The following is a 24,863-nucleotide window of genomic DNA, read 5'->3' as shown; positions in this document are numbered from 1 at the left end:
TTTCACTCCAATTGAAGCTGGTTGTGAGGTAAGTAGTATCTCCCTAACTTACACCCAGCCCTTGGTCTGTCACATTCTTGATTGGACATAAATTTTAATTAATACATGTGACAAATTAAGAACTGCTTCAAACCACAACATGGTGGTTCTGGGATCCTGGTGAGGGACAGGATGGGGATAATACAGTGAGGGCTGAGCAACTATCTAGTGACTTAAGCAGACTATTGTGGAACGAACTCCCTGCTTTATGAAGGCAGTAGTGATTACACCTGAGACTGTAGGGCTAGTACGCTGAGAAATTTGACATTGCGGGCACATTTCAGAAGTTTGAAAGGAGGCAGGTGTAAGAAGTGAGGAGATCAGAGAACAGAAGCTGTCATAAATCAAGACAACAGATAACAGGAGTCTGGGTGAGAACAAAATTGTAGACTCAGGATGAAGCAGAGAGTTAAGAGCTATTACAATGCAATCTGTGTGCTGGGGCTCCCTGGGAAATTATAATCATCAGAGAAGTAACAGACCCATGGTCAAATCGCCTCTGGTCATATTACCTGGATGAGAAAAAGGAAATAACAGAGGGGGAAGAAAGTGGTCTAGAACACTTGAAGGTACAGGGACAGCTTTCCTTGTAGGATTAGAGCATGCCGCAGTTTCCAAGATTTCCCTGGATCTTGTCCCGTTTGACACTTTGTGAAGTCTGCGAGGAGGACCTCCTTACTCCCTTAAGCCACGTGAGGGCACAGGTTGAATCAATTCTGCTAAATAACTTGCCCGAATTCTCTGTAAGACTGCACTAGATCTCAAGTCTTTTCTCAAATTCCCACTCATGCCAACCTAAGGGGTTGTTGGTGCCTTCTGGGGGTTCCTCCTTTCCTTTGCAATGAGACTTAGTAACAGCTCCCCAGTTTGTTTGTTTGGTTGTCCAGCCTTCCATTTGAGCAATCTTTAGTTCTTCAACAGTCACTGGAGCCCACAGCTTGGCTTTGGTGAGGGAAAGCTATGCCCTGAATGGACAGAGAGATGGGGATGGAATGCCCTTTGTTAGGAGGACGGGAAAGGATGCCCAGATACCCTGGCTGCTGCTGCCATCTCCTGTTCAGAGGGCTTACCTAGACATGCCCTAACACACGTTTGCTGTAAATCCGTGTCATACCCAGGCCCATCTGATTCCAGGTGAGGCTCAGGAATACTCCTCCATGCCTTTGAGGTTCCCTAATCAACCTGTTCTGGAAGCCGTGACTTCTGGTGGCCGGCTTTAGAAGGTGGTGAGAACAGGATAAAGGGAGTGAAGGCTACTGTTTGCAGAAAGAGGGAGCCGAAGGAAGAGGTCTGTGAGGTGGAGACGTGGTCAGAGGTGGAGGTAAGGAAGACGGCGAGGTGCAGCTACTCTGAGTGTCTTGCATGAACCATCACTGCACCAGAAACGTCTGTGCCGGCCATGTGCAAGAGAGGTGAGGGAAAATAGAAAATCAGATCCGCTCCTGATTTCAGGAGCAGTCATCAAAGGAGCCTCAGATGAAGCTGACCTTTCCAGATGAATCAGTTATGTGGATTCTGGTTGTACATCTCACCATCCACCGAGGCTTGGAAATAACTCACAGATGAATTCAGCCTTTTTGCTCCTGATGCTGTAGTGTAGATTCTCAAAGGGTCTGGTGAGAGGCATGGCCAGAGTATCTGCAGAGAATGCTATGGGGGTATAGAGTATGTTTTGGGACCAAGTGTAGCATAATATCGGAGGAGGCAATGGCAAGTCACTCCAGTACTGTTGCCTGGAGAATCCCATGGACAGAGGAGCCTGGTGGGCTACAGTCCATGGGGTCGCTACTAGTTGAACAGGACTGAGCGACTTCGCTTTCGCTTTTCACTTTCACACATTGGAGAAGGAAATGGCAACCCGCTCCGGTGTTCTTGCCTGGAGAATCCCAGGGATGGCGGAGCCTGGTGGGCTGCCGTCTATGGGGTCGCACAGAGTCGGACACGACTGAAGCGACTTAGCAGCAGTAGCAGCAGTAGCATAATATGGGATTCCCTGGTGGCTCAGCAATAAAGAATCTGCCTGCAATGAAGGAGCCACAGGAGACGTGGGTTCGATCCCTGGGTCAGGAAGATCTCCTGGAGAGGGGAATGGCTTACCCACTCCAGTATTCTTGCCTGGAGAATCCCATGGACCGAAGAGCCTGGTGGGCTACAGTCCACCAGGTTGTCAGTGAGTCGGACATGACTGAGGCGTGTGCACATTTGCACATAGCATAGTATAAATTTGATTCTTGCTCAGAAGTGACCACAGTCCTATTTCTAGGGTTTCATTTTTTAAGAAGGAGAGTAGAATGAATTTTATGAAGATCAGCCATTATAATTTAGCCTGCCATTCATGGGAATTTCATTAGGCAATGGAGGCCTCCAACCAGACAGATGGCTATTAGACTGCTCCTGTATTTGATAAATTAGCTTTATTGAGTCCCCACAGTTTTGCCTTTACCCTGTGAGATCTGTACTCAGAGGCGAAGTCCCTTTGCAGTGTTGTTATCTAGGTTATCCTTGGAGCTCTGGCTTAGTTCCAATTTTAAGAGTAAAATGGATTCTGAGGCCTATTTATAAAACATGACTCAGCGTCATATATTTAAAGAAAACACACGGATTAAACAACATTTTCAGCCACACTGGTTGGAAAATTTCTCAGGTGGCATTGTTCCTGTAATCAAGAAACTTCTACAATTGTTATTCCCAAACGGCAGCCTTTCTGGAGGGCTTACTGAAAATGAATCGCTGGGCCCCACTCACAGATGCAGCAGATACTGGGTGGGATCTAAGAATCTGCCTTTCTAACAACTTCTAGCTGTTGTTGATGCTGCTGGGCCTGGGACCACACTTTGAGACTCACACATGTTTTTTACCAACCTCTTCCCACCTCTTTCTTTCTTCATCGCTAGATCATAATGATACTCATTTGGGCCTGTTATGGGCTGAATTATGTTCCCCCAGTTCATATTGTTGAAGACTTAACCCCTAGTAGTACCCTAGAATGTGACTGTATTTGGTGATGGGGTCTTTAAATAGGGAACTAAGATTAAAACAAGGGTGGGCCTCATCCAGTTGAAGACAATCATCGAGAAATGCTGACCTTTGCTGAGCATCTGCGTTGTGTTCAGTTCATGTCTGACTCTTTGCAAGCCCATGGACTGTAGCCCGCCAGGTTCCTCTGACTGTGGTCTTTCTCAGGCAAGAATACTGGAAGGGGTTGCCGTTTCCTCCTGCAGGGGATCTTCTAGGCCTGGAGACTGACCCCGTGTCTCCTGAGTCTCTTGCACTGGCAGGTGGGTTCTTTACCACTGAGCCCCCTGGGCGGCTCCAGCCTTTCCCAAGGAGGAGGAAATTCTGCCTGCAGACTGCCTTTGGATTTTTGAGCTGCAGCATAAACTCTGCCCTGGTTCTCCAGCCTCCTGCCTACCCTGACAACCTTGAAAATTTCATGTGAGTCAGTTCCTTAAATTTTCTTTCTCTTTACACACACGTATCCATCCTATTGGTTCTGTTCTGGAGCAGAGGTCTGCAACCCTTGGTAACAGCCTGTTAGGAACCAGGCCACATAGCAGGAGGTAAGCAGAGGGCAAGCAAGTAGGCAAGCAAACTAAGCTCTCCATCACTCACATTACTGCCTGAACCATCCCCTCCCCTCCCACCTACCGTCCTTAGAAAAATTGCCTTCCACGAAACTGGTCCCTGTTGCCACAAAGGTTGGGGACCGCTGTTCTGGAGTACCTTCATACAAGGTTTCATTCCCATTCAAGTGCTGGTTGAAGTCTGAGGGTGAATCTTAGGAGTATTTTTCAGGATACATAAAGCACTGGGAAAATGGAGCTTGCTGGCTTTCCCTGTGTCTACCTATCCCCTATCACCTTTTATGATTGGCTATTCACATGGAGGTGATGGAATTCCAGTTGAGCTATTTCAAGTCTTGAAAGATGATGCTGTGAAAGTGCTGCACTCAATATGCCAGCAGATTTGGAAAACTCAGCAGTGGCCACAGGACTGGAAGAGGTCAGTCTTCATTCCAATCCCAAAGAAAGGCAATGCCAAAGAAGGCTCAAACTACCGCACAATTGCACTCATCTCACACGCTAGTAAAGTCATGCTCAAAATTCTCCAAGCCAGGCTTCAGCAGTATGTAAACCGTGAACTCCCAGATGTTCAAGCAGGTTTTAGAAAAGGCAGAGGCACCAGAGATCAAATTGCCAACATCCGCTGGATCATGGAGAAAGCAAGAGAGTTTCAGAAAAACATCTATTTCTGCTTCATTGACTATGCCAAAGCCTTTGACTGTGTGGATCACAATAAACTGTGGAACATTCTGAAAGAGATGGGAATCACAGACCACCTGACCTGCCTCTTGAGAAACCTGTATGCAGGTCAGGAAGCAACAGTTAGAACCAGACATGGAACAACAGACTGGTTCCAAATAGGAAAAGGTGTACGTCAAGGTTGTATATTGTCACCTTGCTTATTTAACTTATATGCAGAGTACATCATGAGGAACGCTGGGCTGGAAGAAGCACAAGCTGGAATCAAGATTGCTGGGAGAAATATCAATAACCTCAGATATGCAGATGACACCACCCTTATGGCAGAAAGTGAAGAGGAACTCAAAAGCCTCTTGATGAAAGTGAAAGAGGAGAGTGAAAAGGTTGGTTTGAAGCTCAACATTCAGAAAACAAAGATCATGGCATCTGGTACCATCACTTCATGGGAAATAGATGGAAAAACAGTGGAAACGGTGTCAGACTTTGTTTTTTTGGGGCTCCAAAATCACTGCAGATGCTGAATGCAGCCATGAAATTAAAAGACGCTTGCTCCTTGGAAGGAAAGTTATGACCAACCTTGATAGTATATTAAAAAGCAGAGACATTACTTTGCCAACCAAGGTCCGTCTAGTCAAGGCAATGGTTTTTCCCGTGGTCATGTATGGATGTGAGAGTTGGACTGTGAAGAAGGCTGATCGCCGAAGAATCGATGCTTTTGAACTGTGGTGTTGGAGAAGACTCTTGAGAGTCCCTTATACTGCAAGGAGATCCAACCAGTCCATTCTAAAGGAGATCAATCCTGGATGTTCATTGGAGGGACTGATGCTAAAGCTGAAACTGCAATACTTTGGCCACCTCATGCGACGAGTTGACTCACTGGAAAAGACTCTGATGCTGGGAAAGGTTGGGGGCGGGAGGAGAAGGGGACGACGGAGAATGAGATGGCTGGATGGCATCACCGACTCTGTGGACATGAGTTTGAGTGTACTCCGGGAGTTGGTGATGGACAGGGAGGCCTGGCGTGCTGTGATTCATGGGGTCGCGGAGAGTCGGACACGACTGAGCGACTGAACTGAACTGAACTGACTGATTCAGATATGTTGACGATTTATGATGTACGGGGATTGCTGTGTGCTCAAAAAGAGAACTTAACGGGCTCTTCCTCATGGGGACCATGCTTTGCATTGCTTTTTTAATAGTCCTGTTTGTGGTCAGTGTTATAAAAAACTCTCCCCCAAGTGGGACTGCTCGTTGGGACTGTGGTTTAGCTGCAAGGGCTAATTCAGGCCCTTAATATGCAGGGGAGTCACGTGGAATTTCCTCGGAGTATTCAGCATGCTTCACAAATGTGTCAGCATGAGAGGCTGTGGTGTCTTATTACCTTCATTTTGACTTTTCGCTAAGCCCCGCCTCACACACTGAGGATTTAATAAGCTTTCACGGAGATGTCTATATCAAAACAGCCCTCGCGGAGCCATGAGCTTTACTGAGCTTGCTTGTCTCATGTTCTGTTGTGGTTTTTTCCCCTGCCTCCGGCATCCATGTGATTGAATTTAGGGGGCTATTTAAGTTTGCAGCACAGAGACGCCTGTGAAAATCTGCCTTTTGAGGCTACCCATCCTAGAGGGGTGTTTCTTGGGCTGCCTTGTTTTTAAGTTTGCCTCGTGAACAGAAATTAGAGCTTTCAGAATGGCTTAGTCCTAATCACGGCAGTGAAAAAGCCTTCATCAAACTTGAAACCCAGGCTTTATGTCCCAAAGCTGGAAACCCTGAACTTTGTTGAGGCTGGAAGGAAAACTCACAACGTGTTGGGATGGCGGCACCTACTGGTCGAGTGTGGTACGGCAGCTTGCGGGAGGCGCGGTCTTGAGGCTGCCCGGGAGCGGGACCCTGGGGGCTGTGTGTAGCGGTTGTGGACGCTTTCCGTGGGAGGAATGCTTGCTCTCTGAGCCTCGAGGGCTGGAACGACCCACGCTGTAGGGTCAGTCAGTGTCAGAAGGTTCTCTTAAGGACTTGGTGCTTCTGAAAGTGCCGCAGCACTGGTCTGCAAACAGTGCTGTGAGTATGTACTAGTCCACATTTTTCTTTCTCCCTAATAAGCTTGCGACTTCCTTATTCTTTTTATTTTTTTGCGATGTAATTATTTTTAATGTCTAGCTTCCAAGAGGTAATCGCTTACTGAGGAGCAAAATACAATTGAAGAGTAAAATACTTCTCACAGGAATCTCCTAGACAACAAAGGTACTTAGAAAAGATAGGTATTCCAGAGTGGAAGAACGGGCCAACCTAGGTTTCCTGCCCCACAGGCTTTATCATCAAGAGATTTATATTACTAGCTTCATGAATGCCAAGTGAAAATGTTATGGGAATATTATAGCAATTCTTGATATGTGGTCTATATGGAAACTGATATTTGACTGCTAGTTAACAGAGTTCTTTCAAGCTAACCACCAGTGTTACATTTGCTTATGTTTGACTTCTTAAAGCATTTTGATACAGTATGATAACAATAAAACGCAGATGAGCCAAGCAGCATTAGATCCATCTTCTGGACGTGGTAAGAGACACAAGAAACTGCAGAGGTTTACTGAAGGTCACATTGCTTGTTAGGGCTATCACCCAGATGACATGTCCCTGACTGCTACCATGGTGCTTCTCAGATGCGCTGGGGTGATGGCATGCATCCCTAGATTATGATGTTGTCTAAAGGGGTGAATGAACATATAAGGAAGTCCTACTTTTGGCTTAGAGGTTCTTCTAGGCTTGCACATGGGCTTCACAAAAACCAAATACACTGGGGTGTTCTACAGATACGTGACAGTGACACAGACAACAGTGAGTTAGGAAAGGTGAATAAAGTAGCACCTGCCTTTCCACACTGTCCCTTTGGTCTCAAACTTGATCTCAAGCATTAGATGGTCACCTGTCAGATGGCCTGGTTACCTGTAGAAAAGCTGTACAGAGGTGACAAAAATGGCCTTAAAGTTCCCGAGCCCTGATTTTTGCCCTTGACGTTCCTGCAAGCAGCCACCTACCTCCCCTCTTTGTGTTTCTTTGTGAAAAATTGAAAACCCTGCCTCCCATCTTCACTCTTGTACTTTCTGCCTGGCACACTCTGTACAAAGTACAGTTGGTAAGGGGATTAATGCCATGACGTGGATGGCCCAGAAGTTCTAGAAGGAGGGAAAGGAAAGTTGTTTTGTGGGCAGCAGGAGAGAATCTCCTGTGTGCTGGGTGTCATGCTTGCTTCTGTACATGTATCATTTCATTTAGATCATCAGTAATAGCCAGGAGGTGTAGCTGTTTGTTGCGATGGGGAAGTCATGGCTCAGCTGGGTTCCTTGCCTGCTTCTATCTCCCATGTCACACTGTGTCTGGAAACCTTAAGGAGGATCAGGCCTAAGGGAAGGAGGTTACAGTGGGGACTCTGAAGACAATGGAAGGTCTTACTAGTGTATTTGAAGTGAGGCTCAAGAATAGGAGAAAAGGTGGGGGACTAGGTATGTTCCACTCATCTTGGCTTTAGAGAGAAGGGTACTCGAACTCTTAGCTTTCATTTGAGTCGTTGTGGTTTGTCCAGCTGTACGTAAATGTGGCGAAAGGTAAAGCTTCTCTTAAGACATTGTTCTTTTGGATATAATAATTAGCTTAAAATGTATTCCTCAAGAAAAGCAGAGGGAGGGCAAACATCCTTTATTTCATTGATTCTCATTACTGTCAACACCAGCATCTGCTGGGAGACTTGTGCGAAATGCAAATTCTTGGTTGGGCTCCACTCCAGAGCTCTGTGGTTGGGTAGATGGAACCAGCAATCTGTATTTTAACCAGATCGCCAGATGATTCTGAATTACGCCCAAGTTTGAGAACCACTTCTCTCCTCTGTAATATCTACTACCTGAGAATTTTAGTCTTTCCTTATCTATATGTGAAAAGGTGGTTTAAAAACAAATCATCAGCAATCATCAAATGTGCTTGCTAAGACTTAATTTATTTCTCTCCTGGTATGTAATGGAAGATAAGTGCAATACTAGGAACTATCTGGTTATTAGAAATAAAGCCACTGAAGGTTTTTTCCTTCCTGGCAATATATTTGAACACTTTAGAAAGTGTATTTTCTCTAGAATTAAATAGAACGTTACATCTGAATTTTTACTTTATTTTTTTATCTTATTTTCTTTGAAATTATCTCCTGAAGACAATAACTGAAATTTTTAAAGGCCAAAAATTATTCAGATAACCACAGATCACTTGTTTCAATGTCCTATGACAAAATTCACTTAAAGATAACAATATCAAAAATACTTCTAAAACTTAAAGATCACAGAAAGGATCAATATTTCTTCTATTTCTGTCCTATCCTAATCCCCTGAGACAAGAAATCTCTTTGAAATGATAAGATTCTGGGTGTGCGAGATTTCAAAGAAGACCAGTCGCGGTGGTACTGGACTGTGTACTGATGCTGCCAGCACTGACTAGGTGGGCAGAAATACAGAGAGAAGTGCCTGAGACTGCATGGCTCCATCTACACGATGAGCTAGATGGTGATTTGTAGTGAAGGTCTGCGGAGAGACCAGCTAAAGGGGCTGTGACAGAAATGTGAAGGGAATCACCGTGAAACATACAACATTGCCTTATTGACTCTTCCAATGTCAAGTTCTCCCTTCTATTCAAATTCCATTGTTAATAAAATGTGCCCATCCCGTATACTTATACCTTTTCTTGGGAAATATTAACTTAGCCCAGAAAACTTTTCTCATCCATAAATCCTATTTGTGTTTTGATTAATTTGTTACTGATGAAACTTTACACATGTTGATTTATAACATACATTAACATTGATTCAATCATGTTTTAAAATCTGTTTTATTCTTGGCTTCTGGAGTGGAGGGACCACATTTCATTAAATGTTTTGTTCAGTGGATATTTACTGTCCCCTATCACATTGCACCATAAATAAGGCATTAAGACATATGTGCTATATGATTTGATCCCTGTCACAAGGAAAATTGTTAACTTGGCTGACAATACAAAGCCAGGATAAGTTAAGAGGTAAGTTAAGAAATGAACACAGTAACACAAATGGTTTTTTTTTAAAGACAGTACTTGCTGAAAAGCCACAACAATTATTGAATACAAGATAATAATTGCTGTGAATTTGGAGCATAGTTCTTAGTATTCTATCCACCTAAAGTGTGAGATTCCTTCAGTAACATTGAAACAGATTTCCCCTGCTAGTGCAGAGGAGCTCAGCCTCTGTTGTAGCAAGGGCCCTCCTATCCCCAGGCTTTCCTGTTCTTCAGGTCAGACTGACCTTGCATACTGATTGCTTTCTGAGGTGTAATGAATGACAAATGGAATACGATTGATAGTAACAGGAAAAATACTTTGTATTTAGAAATCAATTAGGTCAACTTTCAACTTTAAACAGCAACTCAGAATCTAATGTTTGCAGCATTAACATAACCTGACCTCATCCAGTTACAAGGTTAAAAATCCACCATGATTTTCTGAGACCCCAAAACTTGAGAGATTTCAATTCTACACAGTCCTATAGAATTTACAGTTGCTAATGGAAAATCCTGCCTAAGTTTTTCCTAGATTGGAGATTGTTGGGATTAGAACATCACATAGACGTATAAAAAGAAACCGTTCTGATACATTTCTCTATGAATCATATCCCCCACCCTACCGCATGTTGAAGACTTATTTGATCTAAAATAATGATGAAGAAAAACCATTACTTGAGACATTTGGAGGACCAACTGGAACCTCCCCAGTACTAGGCCATCATCATCTTACTGCCGGGAGGAGGGAAGGATGCTGCCCCCAGTTTTGACCCTTTCTGCAGACCCTTTCCTCAATAGGAAGCAGAGCAATGTTCAACATTGCAGGCAGGTCTCCCCACTGTCTTCTTTTCCTTGAGAACCTTGTATGGCCAGCTCTCCAGTGCCACTGGATGCAAGCAAATACCGTCCCAAAGTTTTGTAGCTCCTGCAAAAACTGGCTCCTGCCTGCCTCTCAGACTTAATTCCCTTCATGCTCTCAATTGGGTACCAAGGTCCAGCCACACCAGCCTTCCAGATTTTTCTTCGCATCTCAGGAACTTGGCACTTTCCTTGTTGCTTGAAAAACTTTCTTCCAGAGTCACAAACAGCTCTGTTCGCCAGAGTGGTCAGCCCTCTGCAGTCACCTTCTAAATTATTCTGTAGGTTGTTTCCCTAGCATTTAATGGTATCACAAATTATCTTACTTTTCTTTGGTTTTGTTTAATTCTTATTATCTCTCCCTACTAGAATATAAATCCTTATGGGTGAACGATCATGTTAACTTGTCTGTTCCCTGTATCTTTATGCTAGTGCCTGCCACTAAATAAATGCTCAGTAAGTATTTGACAGAGACTGTCTGAAAAATACTAGTTTTTGATCAAGCCACACAAAGTATTTGAGCTACGATTTTCTCCATTCAATCTGTGATTATACCTCTTATCCTGGATATATATGAATTTATGAAGCTTCTATTCTTTGAGCTCTATCTCATTCTCAATCAGAAAAAGAATTTAATTTCATTTTGTATAAGATTAGTATTAACTGGGGAAATTAAAGTCATTGCTTCCCATGACCTTCAGCTAGTGAGACTGGTTATCTATATTTTAAAAATCTAAGGTGACTATGTACTGAAAGGATTGAGAAAGACTGGAATGATAACTTAATATTTAGATATTTAATCTTTACTTTAAAATATGCTATAAAATGATCAAATACATCCTCCTAGCATGTATTTAAGTGAAAAGAAAACAAGTATCAATTTAGGGCAGAAATCACATCAACCAACCTTCCTCTAGTAGGGTAACCTAGACATCATTGTAAAGATTCTTTACTGTTACCTGGAAATTTTTAGCTCCTATAAAGTGTTCAGTTCAGTTCAGTCACTCAGTCGTGTCCGACTCTTTGCGACCCCATGAATCACAGCACGCCAGGCCTCCCTGTCCATCACCAACTCCCGGAGTTCACTCAGACTCATGTCCATCGAGTTGGTGATGCCATCCAGCCATCTCATTCTCTGTCGTCCCCTTCTCCTCCCACCCTCAATCCTTCCCAGCATCAGAGTCTTTTCCAGTGAGTCAGCTCGTCGCATGAGGTGGCCAAGGTTAGACATAATAAATACTTCACTAGATTTCTAAAGTATTAAAAGATTTGGTATAGAAATGATTATAAAGTATATTCTTAGATATAGTAACCAATTTAGTGTACGAAGTATTGAGTATTTTGCAGCCATAACAAAGATTATCAATGGTTGATTGAGTAGACTATAAAAGTCTCCCTGAATTTAGTACTAAGGATTACTTTAGGAAAACCTGGATACTTGTCTTCTTTACCAAGTGTGGTATAGTAACAAAAATTAAGTTTACTGTATTTACTATTTTATTTTTGATATGATACGCATCAACTTAAATTGTTTTCCTCCCCGTTGGTATGTTTCCTATACCTTTTCTCCTCTCATTGTACTGAGTAAAGTGTGTGCTATACACAGGAGAAGAAATTTCTTTCACTTCATGAATCAAAGATTAGTTTTGAAGTCTATAATAAATGTGGCGCTCCTTGCTTCACTAATTAAACAGCTAAGCCATTCAGAGGAACTTCTGTAGTGAAGACATGATTGATTGCTGTCTTTTCTATAACTAGTCTCCTCTACGTCTTCTTCCTGTCTTCTCAGTTTGACAACTGTGTTTAATGCCTATTTTGTATTAGGTCTTTTAAAATCATCTTGGCATAAAAAATGCTATAAAAAACTGAGTGCTGTGTAAATAGTTTTTAAACATTAGAGTTATCATGTAATTAATCTATTGAATCTTAATTCTACTGATAATTATGGAGGTAATTTTATGTAGACAGGCTAATCCATTTAATAACTAAATACACTCAATAGCAAAACAACTCTATCATGTAGATATGTCATTGGTAAGATGAAATTTATGGTCCAGGTGTTTTAGAATTTGAATAAGAGGAAAAATATATCATCTGTTTTAAAATGATGCAGTAGAAATCTGTTTTGATGAAGTCTAGTTAGGTATTACAGTTTATTGATGTGGGCTGAAACAAGTTTTCTTTACCTTACGCCAAACAGATCGATTTATATCCCAATAGTCAAGCATCTTTAAATCTAATCATTGTGAAAAATGTTAACTCTGATAGGCGATGTTAGAATAAAGGGTGAGTTATATGTCATCAGCTTCTGATAGGTATTGATCTTTGAGTTTAAATGGGTTCATATTTGGATACTGAATCATGCTGCAGACTCTTCTCTTCTATACAATTCATGTTAACACCTAGTTGTAGACCCCTAGCATTGACTAGGTGCTTATCACCCAGCCATCTGGGCTACGTCAACAGTTCATGTCTCTGCCTGATTTTAAATAATACATGTGACCAGATGTAATGCATGAGCGTGCACTGTGGCCAGATAATATTGCTTCTTTAGTCAGCCCCTGCTAGAGCTTTCACTTTGGTCAGAGAGGGGGGACACACTGACATGGCGGTTGTTTCTGCCCCTCATGCTCCCGGACACAGACATGTTACATGACAACACAGAGCTGTCATAGTGCGGCAGAGGCTAAGTGTGGCGAAGGCTTCCCTGTGGCTCAGTGGGGGGAAGGATCTGCCTGCGTTCAGGAGACCTGGATTCCATCCCTGGGTTGGAAGACCCCCTGGAGAAGGGAACAGCCATCCACTCCGGTACTCTGGCCTGGAGAATTCCAGTATCAGTGAAGGTGCTCAGTGTTTGTTCCTTCCCCAAAGTGCAGCAGAAATCAGAGAGGGACGGGGTGGGGAGGGATGGAGACTGACAGACGTCTCAAGAAGCGCTTTCAGGACTGTCTCTCTGGACAGGGTCAAACTAGATATCCTCGGGTTTGTTTAACTGGAGAGACCAATCTTGACTAAACTGACTCATTTATTTTACGTACATCGGGTAAACATATATGTACATACATATTTTGTGTACATCATTATACCAATGTACATTGGTTTGCCTCTCTTGATATTCTTTCTCTACTCTTTTTCTTTGTTCCTTATGCTTCAGGTAAATTGTACGTTACAGGTAGGGTCATGTGGGGAGTAAAGAATTACCCTCTGTCTTCCGGTCTTCATTTGCTATAAGTTGTGAATATATTCTCACTATGTATCAACAGTCAGCATTATTTGCTGTGTTCTTAAAATCTTTGTGCAGCTGATAGCTTTACTAGACGTTATGGGCTCTATATCATTATTTCCTTATTGCATGTAGTTTTCCCACAGAGGCAAAAAGTGATGTGGTTTTTATAGATATGTAAGTCTATGGGGTCGCACAGAGTCGGACACGACTGAAGTGACTTAGCAGCAGCAGCAGCAAGAAAGACAAAAGGATGTTTTAGAAAATGGTTTGTAACTACTAGTTTTTCAAATTGTCCACTAGTGCATCCCCATGGAAACTTGCCTATTTTGGGTATTTCAAACGTACATTTTTAAAAAGATTGAAAGCGTGGCAGCCATGGAGATGGTCTCATGAAACAATATCTACACTGTTCCTTTAATGGAGAAACAAACATGATTAATAGCATATTGTTATGTCTTGTTCTCCAAAGAGCATTATTTCTGTGCTGACACACGCTGCTCACGTGGTGTGGATGTGGCGCATTTGGAGAAGAATTTACAGTGTATACAAATTGTAGAGCTTTCAACAGTGGACTGATATTTGCCACATAGCTTACAAAATTGCTGTAGTGATGGCCTCATTTTTAGTCATGACATGTAGCATTTGGCCCATTGTCTTCCAAACCTAGCAGGAAGGTTTGAGCTTCTTGATGTTTTAAAATTCCTTGACTTCTTATCACAATAAATCAGCCAGCCCGGATAAAAATAAATCCATCTATTTCTTTCCCTCATTTTCCTGACTGGTGTAATCATGTGTAATTCTTACTGTCTACTCAAAACTGTTGGGGGATCAGCTAAAGATTCTATTTTCAATGGTTATAAAAGATAATATCTTTTCTTTGCTCTTGGCAACATCTTTTCCACATTTAGAAAATAATGAAAATGGGCCATGTTAGCTCTTGGCCATCATCCTAATACATGCTTTGGAGTTAATGACCTATGGACTGTGTCATTCTTTATTAAACTAGGTTTCTGCATTCTTAGGGGGCTTTTCAAAATTTCTGAGCACTGATTCCAGTGTCCCCAGATGTATGCATTTCAGAACTGGGAAGGAATTTTTTTTTAATTTATTTTTTATTGAAGGATGATTGCTTTACAGAATTTTGCTGTTTTCTGTCAAACCTCAACATGAATCAGCCATAGGCATACATACAGCCCCTCCTGAAAACTTCTTTTACTGTTTGTTTCCAAAAAACACTTTTGTCCTTTGTTTTGTGTTGTATATTGTGAAGTTGGTGTTTCTTAAAGGGTGATTTCAGAATAACCAGGAGTTGTTATATGCAGATACCTGAGTCTTTATCTCAGAGATGCAGAGTCAGAATCACTGGTGTGGGTATGGGCACCCGGATTTTTAATAACTCTCCCTGGAGATTCTATAATAACACACCCTACTGATAGAATGCAACTGTTTAACCTCTGCGCTAGTGACTGTCACTGATCTATATCACCTTGCTCCAGGTGACATAATTTGCACTGGACGGCTAGAGTGAAGCCCATGAAAGACTGAATTCAACTTAAAGAATTTGGCAATCAAGCTAAATATCCTTGGAAACTTCCACAGTTACATTTGAAATTGTGTCCTCTGATACGTGCTAGAATTGAGACTTGAAACTCTTCAACCATTGAGATGAGGTGGCAGCATTTTATGGTGAGACAGCAAAGGAAACCTGGATATGAGCAGGAAGCTAGGGTGCAGGATGGAATGATGGTTACAGAGCCGGATGAGTGTGACTTCTAGCTCTGTCTCCATAATAGTGAACAGCTACTCACGTTCTTAAAGTAGCTTCCTCATCTGCAAAATGACGAGAGTACTTACTTATCCCACAGGGATGCTGTGAGGATTAGACCAGCTATTCTCTGTGTTACAGTGAGCACAGTGTCTGATTCTTATCAAGCATTTAACAAATGGCAGTATCTTACATTACTTAAGTTTGCTCAAAATGTTCTTCATTTCCATGGGTCTAATTTAGGACTTACTGGATCTATCAGAAGACACATTACTGGGAAGAGTATAAATACCTCATACTAGAATTTTTACAGTGGGGTATCAGTTCAGCATCTTTATACAAAACTATGGTTGACTATTGTTGTTGAAAGATGTGTTGCTATAACATATTCTATAATTTACTGAAAATATGGCTTGAGCCAGGACTGATATTTCCATACCTTAATTTCCTGTCAGGGTGTGAAATGTGAATGAGAATAACCTAATTACACAATTCTGTTGCAAGTAGACAGTCATGGAGAATAATGGGACAAATAGAATAATTTGACTTATTAAGTATATTTTTATAAACATGGTATAACTAGATTTCAGGTAGTATGAATACACATCTCCAATAGCATTCAAAAATGAGTTCCTTAGGAGTTTGTTCAACAGCAAGACTTAGGTATGTCACAGGCTTAGCAGATGGAGACAGAAATCATGTATATAAAATCATGAGTATCATGTCCTTTGTATAATTTTTATGATTAGTGCTAGAAACGGGGATTTGAAGTATCTGTTTAAGTTTTCTGTGAATAGAAAGAATATGGAAAACCTTTTTAGAAATTTCTACCACGACATGGTTTCAAGCATACAATTCTTCCCCTTATTTTTTTTTTTTTTTGAACGAAGACAGTGATGTGTATATGTTGGAGAGAAAAAAGACAGAAGTCAAGTGTTGAAAGATGGTGACTAAGGAACTGGAAAAATGTCCCAAGTACATTGCAGGTATTTTCAGGCGCAGCTCCATCTACTGCCCACCTCCCCCATAGCTCTATGCAAACATGTGTAAGTATTTACACAACATAGTAGAAGAAAAAGCGTGTACTGGATTTAGAAGATCTTTTGTTTTAATGTAACAAAATGACATTAACTGTTTATGAGAACTTAATGGTGAGATGTTGAAGATTTTGGATCAAATACATCACGTAAAAATGCTCTTACTATAAACAACTTCCTAAGAAAAGGGTTAAAATATGTCCACTAAATTGTATGTATTAGTCAAACCATTCTAATTCTAGCAGTTACTTGTATATTAAGCATGAACAACCTGGATCTGTACATAGTTAGGTATTATAGATATTATAGAAATTTCCAAGGCCATCTAATGGGCATTTTAGCCTCTTTCCTAGCAATTATTATTTGGGCATTTCTTAAGACTATATTGACGTTATAAACAGCTTTTAAAATCTTAATTGGCATCCCCAATAGAATGCACATAGAATATTTTGTGCATCATTCTTAATAAAATGCACATAGAAAAAAACAGAATAATACAGAATTGATTGAAGCTGGTTAGAATTATCCTCCAAATGTCTGCTCAGCTGACATAGTTGATATTTGAAAGTATTTCTCTTATTTTTACTCTTTACGGTAATTTCATTTGATAGGTGAGCTTTCTAAACCTTATTTAATTAAAAAGGAATAAAACCATTGATTTTAAAAATAGAAGAAAGCTTCGATGTCAAATAGTTAAAGTTTTTTCATTTGAGAAATTGATGCCTGGATAAGTTATAATGGCTTGCCCATAGCTATGGTTCGAATCACGGTATAATCATGACTAGAACTCACTGTGGTATTTCTTCATTGAACGTTGGTAGAAAAAAGAGGCAGATGTTAACTTTAGAATTAGCACTAATTTCCAACTACTTCTCTGGGCCACTGCTGTCTCTGAAAATTGATATCTCTTCAAGCAAAATGGTATAATATGCAAAAATATTCCTTTTATGGAGGATATTAGCTAAAATATTTAGAGGTTATAAGGTGGGTAGGAGGGTACAGAGAGAAGTGCTGACAGTGGAGATAACCTGCCGTTATCTCAGTTGCAGATCTCTGCCGTGGTTGTCGCGTGTCCTAACACGTCTGTCTACCATCACACACTCACTTCCTTCACCCCCTGCAGGCAGACATCTTTATGTCAGCTGCATTCAGAATGACTTCATAAAACGCTGCAATAGGTTATTCTTCCAACAGACTGGTTTTGACGTGTGAGGTTAATGTTGAGAGATAAGTCAGGAAGGACGCGAAGGTAGAATTATAGAGACACTGACCCTGAACGGGACAGTAGGAGAAGATAGGAAAGGATGGGAGGGGAGCAGGCGTGAGGCTGCCGCTGCAGGCGCCTGAGAGCCAGGGCACTCCGGACGCAGACGCCTGGGAGCTGCTCGCCTCAGGACAGGGTGCCGAGAAGCTTTGTAAAACAGTCTTAGGCTTCAGAGACTAAGGCGGTAATAGTTATTTAAAGACTCAAACACTAGGGAATTTCAGGAATGCAGAGTAGTTATTAATGTTTTCAGTAGGAGTATAATGGGCAGGAAAGTAGTCCACGCAACAGAAAACAAAAAGGAGAAAAAGACGCCCAAGACATATCTGGGGAAAAAAATGTGGCTGTTTCCAAAGAAGTCTTATCATGAGCTTTTTTTGGTTGGAAATTCATTGTTTTTAAATTAAAAAAAAAGGATGTATTATCTGTCTATAGATATATTTGGTTTGTCGAGAATCAAATACTTCTCTAAAGAGGGATGCGGTTCCTTTCTTTGGGAGTGGTTCAGAGCAATGTTATCTAACAGCAGGGTGATGGCCTAGAAGCCCTTCTGGGCTAACTCGAGGCCCAGGGAATGAAGTGCTGATTTAGAGCAGCAGTCCTGACTGCGCAAAACCGCATCAGAGACCGCGGCAGTGGCACATGCCTGACTGTCTTAATCTTGGGCTGGCCTGAGTTTCAATAGCAAGTTTTGTTTTCCTTTTGACTGCAGGGTTTTTCCAGCTTGTTCATTTAATGATAGACCGCTCTATCCACACACTGAAAAGAGCAGGAAGAGCGTGGTCTTTGAAGAGGCGCGAATCACCGTGTGTGCGCTCACCTAAGACACCAGTGGCACATTCCACTCTTGGCTTTCTTTCAGTTAGTGTGCTCATACATAACACATTTTTTCTGAAATAAAAAACCAGGTAATCAAATTAATACCCACGAGTGACTGATGCTCCGCTCGAATCGGTAACCTCAGCCTTATACATAAGTTTATTCTAAAATACATAACTGTAGTCTGCATATATAATCTAGCTTATAATTTTGCCATGACACCATTTTGAACTCTAAATCCTGGCATTCTGCCACTAGTAATTTTGGTATCATGACTTTAATTTTAATTGTGAGTGACGTTTTTTGGAGGGGTGAGCATAAAGATTCAAGCTATGTTTTCAAGGCTAATCAGACTTGGAAAATCAATGAATATACATAAATCTTGATTGAGCACCCACAAATAGACAACACAAAGTACACAAAAATCCTGGGAATCCACTTCCAATAACTGATTTACATAGAACTGATTTTTGTCTTAGAGATTTGAGGAAAAAGATTTTTGGACAGCTGCTTTCCCGTTTATTCATGTTATTATATATTGCTTGGTAGGTATAACTCTTAGCAGAAAAGAAGAAACAATCAAACAGCAATTCAAAGATGTCAGTATTAAACACCTATGTATAAACAGATTAGGAACATGATGTCTGTGTAACTCAGGAGAAAGCCAGTTAAACCTGTCATATAATAAGCGATGATGTCTTCTCACATCTGCCCACAAAACTGAATCAACTTTCATTTTTGTTTGCCGATAATGCTTCTATTCCAAGCTTGAAACGATGAGCCTATACATTAAAATCATCATGGCTCTAAGTACATGGTGTTCCAGAGCTCCCAGGATACTGTAAAAAATGTTTGTCAAAACAACCCTGCAACTTAGCGCCACAGCATCTTCGTCTATAACCCATATGGTTAGGCAGCGTAAAGCCACTTAAGAATTTTTGCTGAACTCAAATTTTACATGCCAGGGCCAAGCTGAATAATTTTTATACTTATACAAGATACAAGCCAATCTGGTTACAGGTCCCTGTAGGTTGATAAAGTCTGCTTATTTTAATACTAATCTGTTCAATTAGACTTGTTTTTGATATCCCAACATTAGAGAATTAGAGACATGGAAGAGGCTGTCTAAAGATTTTTGGCATACAAATCTAATCCTATAAAATTTGGTTTCAATTTGTGTATAAAATATGTGCTATCAAAATGTTTACACAAAAGCTTATGTATTAGAAACTGCAATAAGCATATGTTTAAGAGGTGGTTACTTAAATCTGGGTATTTTCAAAGCCTGGGAACTTTCAGTTGCTGGGTTAATTGTGTTAACTCAGCACTCAGCAAAAGATAAAAACATGATACATATGGAGAATTTGCTTCAACTGCTAAAGCTCAATTCCCTTCATTTATGAAAAGTCTTCCATATTAAAATGAGCATCTCTCAGCCTGCCCTCAATGTTGAGTTTGCCAGAGGAGGGCAGATCCTCTAGTTGTATGACTATGATACAAATAATACTTCTATTAAATTCTAGTTTCCATAGGGAATTCCCAAATAATAGGTACAGTCCATAAGAGGTTATGTTCTTAGGGACGTTGATCATAATTGAACTGTTCTGGAGAGGAATTCCTCTTGTTAGCTCATCAAAATAACAAAGATAAAGAAGGATTTGCATCTTTTGGAAAGGCACACGTGCTTTTCCATGTTGATGAACTGCGAGATGCAATAGTTTATTTTCACATGTCTGAGTAATCTAAGGATTCAGTCCTTTATAAGATAAAAGATATTTGTTTTGTGTTGCAACAACAAAAAGCCTAATTAAATTCTGATCATTTGATGGTGTGTTTTGTCTAACTGTAAATTCCGTGAGGGATGACAGCAAAATGTTCATCAAGATTAGAGAAGCACAAAGAGGTTTTTTTCATTTGTTTTAGGAAAAACTCTGAATTGAAAAAATGGATATCTTGAATATCCATCTGTACCACATGAACTATTTTGCTCTTGTGCCATATTGAACAGGATAAAATGTAGTTAGGAAATGGAAATCTGTGTTTTTTCTGTAAAGCATATTAGGACTTCTATTGTGTTAGGAGTAAATATTGCAGGAGCTCTGCTCAGGTGTGGATAAATTTCCCTTAGAGCATTCATGGTAGACCCAGAACCAGATGATTGATAGCACCAAACAGCACGCAGTCTGCTGGGGAGAAAAGCATATTTTATAAGCAGTCCAGATGAGCCTGCATTTCTACAATACCTGAATTTCTTTAGAGATCCCAAGAGGGGACTGCACTCCAACATTTATACTTCATCACAACCCAAGAGTCGCTACTCAGTGTTTGAAGTAGAAGTCATTTGCCATAGTGTTGAACCATTTTTTTCTCCTTTGAATCCTTATAATCCCTTGTAACAGGGTTAAAAAGTGTCAGAACCATATTATCTTAAGATAAATCATTTCCAGAAGGGCAGCACACATGTACATATTCAAATTTTTGATAAAGCTTCATTTTTCTTTTATTTCTTTTATTTCCTTTTCTTCTCTGAAGTCTCTAATTTTCTTTTTTTCCCCTTCTATAGATTCTTTACTATCCATGAGTAAACAGTAAGGAGAATTACCCCTGCCTCTCCTTTTCCAGGTAAAATAAGGGTGTTGGGAAAGCGTTTCTCAAGAGGATGTGGAAAGGATCAAAGCACGTGGGGTGACGTACTTTTGAAAATAAATTTTCTGAGGTCAGTGTTCTTCTAAATAGTATCCAGAACTGTGTAGGACCGTAAATCCAAATTCTAAGGGGGAAAAGAATCTCTTGGGGAATATAGGTAGTAAAGTGTCTGGCTGTCTCCTTTAGGAAGAGACTTGCAGAGCAAGAGAGGCAAAGACATCCCTTTCAGAAAACACCTCCCACAGTGAGAGCAGTCTCTGACTGTTCAGTCCCTTCCCTGAAGTAAAGACTCTATGCCTGAGAATCTCTGTGTCATTTCTGTAGGAAGCATTTCTCTAACCAGGAGTGGGTACCTTGACAACTTGAATGAAAAGCGGGTTGACTAAAATGTTCTTAATAAGCATGCCTCATGACCTTCCTCCCCTGTGGTCTCATCAGTGGTCAATAAACTGGACTCGTGATCCTCAATTCTTGCAGAAAACCCATCTGTCAGAGAAGTAATTACCCAGCTAGAGGTATGCCCCTCGGAGGTGAAGCCCAGGAATCATTATAATACTCTGTAATTAGTGTTTATTGTTTGACCCTTTCACGTTAGTGGTAACACCAAGAAAGTGCCCCCCTGCTGGACGTCCCTGTCATAACAAGGCACAGAAAGTATTCATGTAAAGGCTTTGCATTGTCTTCATCTTCCTTGCCATGGCAACTTAGAATCAGCTTGCTTCCAAGCAATTTGTAGCTCAACTTGCTCCCTTGACTGCAGACAGCAGACCTGGCATTTCATCCAGGAGTATCGAAATCTTTAGCCTGACAACAGGTGTTGGTATTATCCTGACAAGACCTGCATGCTAAGCTCCTCATTTTTCTCTGCGGGGACACATAGTACCTTCAGGGCTTGTTCTTGGCAGATGTTATTCTAACAGAAATTCAGAAATCAAATCCCGATTCGAAGCCCGTGCCATGCCGTGTGCTGAGATGGGGAGTGAGCACACAGATGCTGCTGCATCCCAGTGCGGCCCTGTTACCTGGACTTTGGCTTTTGTTGTGCGGTGCTTTGTAACCACACTGGCCTTCTGTCTTATTCAAGGGGCTCTGATAAGGAATATCTGACTATGAGAATTTGAGACAGTCTCAACTGCGGGCTTTTACAAAGTTGAAATATACAGTTTTCCTTTGAAGGAAGGATAGGGTTACTTTGGGGAGAGCAAAAGGAAAGCACCTGTAATCCTTCAAAGGAAAACCGACGCTGTTGTGTTTTAAAGTAGAAATCAGGGAATTCAGAATAACGGTATTATAGCTTAATACAGGCCATTGATCTTCCATTTTTCAAGAAATGAAAGCTATTAAATCCTGAGAAAGTATGGTGTGGTAGCTAAGGGCATAGGCTTTAGATGACTTAGGTCTCTAAGCCATAGTTATCTCAACTGCAAAATGTTGATAATGATAGTATATATTTCCTAGAATTGTCACTGGAGTCATGGGGTAAAGATTGTCAAGTGCTGAGCACACAGTAAGCACAGACTACTAGTCCTGCTACCTATTTCAATCAGACTGCATGGTGTCACACACTGGTGCCAATCCTCTTACGGAGGTTTAGCATTCTGGGACGTACATACACTGCTGTGTCGTAGAAATCCTACATATGGGGGTTGCTCAAGCAGGTCCAGGAAATTTGGGCTTTCGAATTTGGGTGCCAGGAGATAATAGGGTTGAAGGGGAAACATCTGGCAAAGTTCCACTTGGGGGAACTGTAAGGGAGGCTGCTTCTAGTTCTGCTAAACAAGCCCTCTTCACTTTTAGGAAAGCACTTGTTAGATGCCGGGTGCAGAGAGAGGAGTGACAGATATTTACTGATTGAGTAAAGGAGCCATGTGAATAAACATGCTTGAGGAACACATTTCAAATCATATCCATCCAAAGAGTGTCTCTAAACTCCCAGCCCTATCTGTCTTTCAGAGTATGCTAATTATTTCCTGCTGTTAATATCTGCTCAGAAGCTCCAAATGACAGGTGCTGTTACATCCTCAATTTTCGGAGGAGTTGAAGGAGTGTTATAAGAAATGCCAAGATTAGAGTTAAAATCTTACTTTAGAAGATTCCATCTGCCATGAAAATTAAAGTAAAATAGGCCAACTTGAAGTTTTCCAAAGAGGTGATATTGATTCCGGAAAGGGGTTTTGGGTTCATACATCAGGAAGCATGACCCAAGTAGAGTTAGAAGGTGGGTCTGGACGACTGGTTCAGTCGTTTCACTCTCTGGCATGAACCTGGTACGGTGTGTAACTTCCTCAAGTCGTCTTGTCAATGGGGTAAATAAGACCTGTCTAGGGTTTCTTGTGATAAGATGCCAGACTGCATGTAAACTGTTAAGCACCGCCAGTGGAAAACAGTAAACCTTTAATAATGGCTAATTTTTTTAATTGTTATATTTCCTTTGGGTAATTTTAGTATTCTCTTAGTAAACATGTTTTTCAAAGATAGAGTTGTACTAGATGATTCTGTATACAGATATATCTATGATTAATATATTAAGAAGCAAAAGACACAACAGAGAGATTTATTTGAAATCACAGGTTTCAAGGTGTTTGGTACTGAGTTTGGAAATAAGGATTTAAACTAATCCAAAAGCTTGGGCTAACTAGGACTTTCCATAAAACATCAGAAGGCTTTATGTGGCTTTACTGTATTATTGTGTAGTTTAGACTGCTCTTTGAGATTTTAAGATAATTAACCAATCCCTTTAGTATTTTCAGAGTCCTCTAAGGACTCCTTAGAATGGTACACAGCTTGCACCTGTCAGTAGCCTTCAAAAGAGCCAATTTTCCTTATTCTCTGAAAATGTACATGTCATTATCGAGAATATTTTCAACTGAGTTTTGAAAAAATGGCAGGGTTTCATTTTGTGGCAGTCTTGCTAACCTAATTAAGTAATCAAGTGATTTGTTATTTCAAGCATCATCCCATTGTCTTGCCTGCATTTTGATTAATTTTCTAAAAAATTTCTCTGCTGATATGCTTATTGGGTCTGAGGACCATTTATGAAACCATAATCTCAGAACTGAAAATGAGGATGTAAATTATCAGAAACATGACAAGAACACTAGAATTAAATTCATTTCTTTTCTCAGGAGGAAATTACCATTAAAGGATATAGAAGGAAGTTCCTTCTATATCCAGATCTTCAATTCCCACCTCCATTTGAAAATGAACATTTTGACCCAGTTCAGTTCAGTTCAGTCGCTCAGTCGTGTCCGACTCTCCGCGACCCCATGAATCACAGCACGCCAGGCCTCCCTGTCCATCACCAACTCCCGGAGTACACTCAAACTCATGTCCACAGAGTCGGTGATGCCATCCAGCCATCTCATTCTCCATCGTCCCCTTCTCCTCCCGCCCCCAACCTTTCCCAGCATCAGAGTCTTTTCCAGTGAGTCAATTCGTCGCATGAGGTGGCCAAAGTATTGCAGTTTCAGCTTTAGCATCAGTCCCTCCAATGAACATCTAGGATTGATCTCCTTTAGAATGGACTGGTTGGATCTCCTTGCAGTATAAGGGATTCTCAAGAGTCTTCTCCAACACCACAGTTCAAAAGCATCGATTCTTCGGCGATCAGCTTTGTTCACAGTCCAACTCTCACATCCATACATGACCACGGGAAAAACCATTGCCTTGACTAGACGGACATTGGTTGGAAAAGTAATGTCTCTGCTTTTTAATATACTATCAAGGTTGGTCATAACTTTCCTTCCAAGGAGCAAGCGTCTTTTAATTTCATGGCTGCAATCAGCATCTGCAGTGATTTTGGAGCCCCCAAAAATAAAGTCTGACACTGTTTCCACTGTTTTTCCGTCTATTTCCCATGAAGTGATGGGACCAGATGCCAT

General features: G+C 41.0%; 1 protein-coding gene across 2 annotated transcripts in view; it reads right to left on the bottom strand.

Annotated features, from left to right (window-relative positions):
• Positions 1 to 24,863, bottom strand: part of SYT1 (synaptotagmin 1) — a 234,131-nt gene that overhangs the window by 45,443 nt on the left and 163,825 nt on the right. The window lies entirely within an intron of this gene.

Source organism: Moschus berezovskii, chromosome 6 (genome assembly GCF_049115385.1).
Source record: "Moschus berezovskii isolate FMDL1 chromosome 6, NW_MosBer_1.0, whole genome shotgun sequence".
NCBI lineage: Eukaryota > Metazoa > Chordata > Mammalia > Artiodactyla > Moschidae > Moschus > Moschus berezovskii.
The sequence above is the reverse complement of the archived record's forward strand: the minus strand, read 5'-3'. Positions and strand labels throughout refer to the sequence as shown.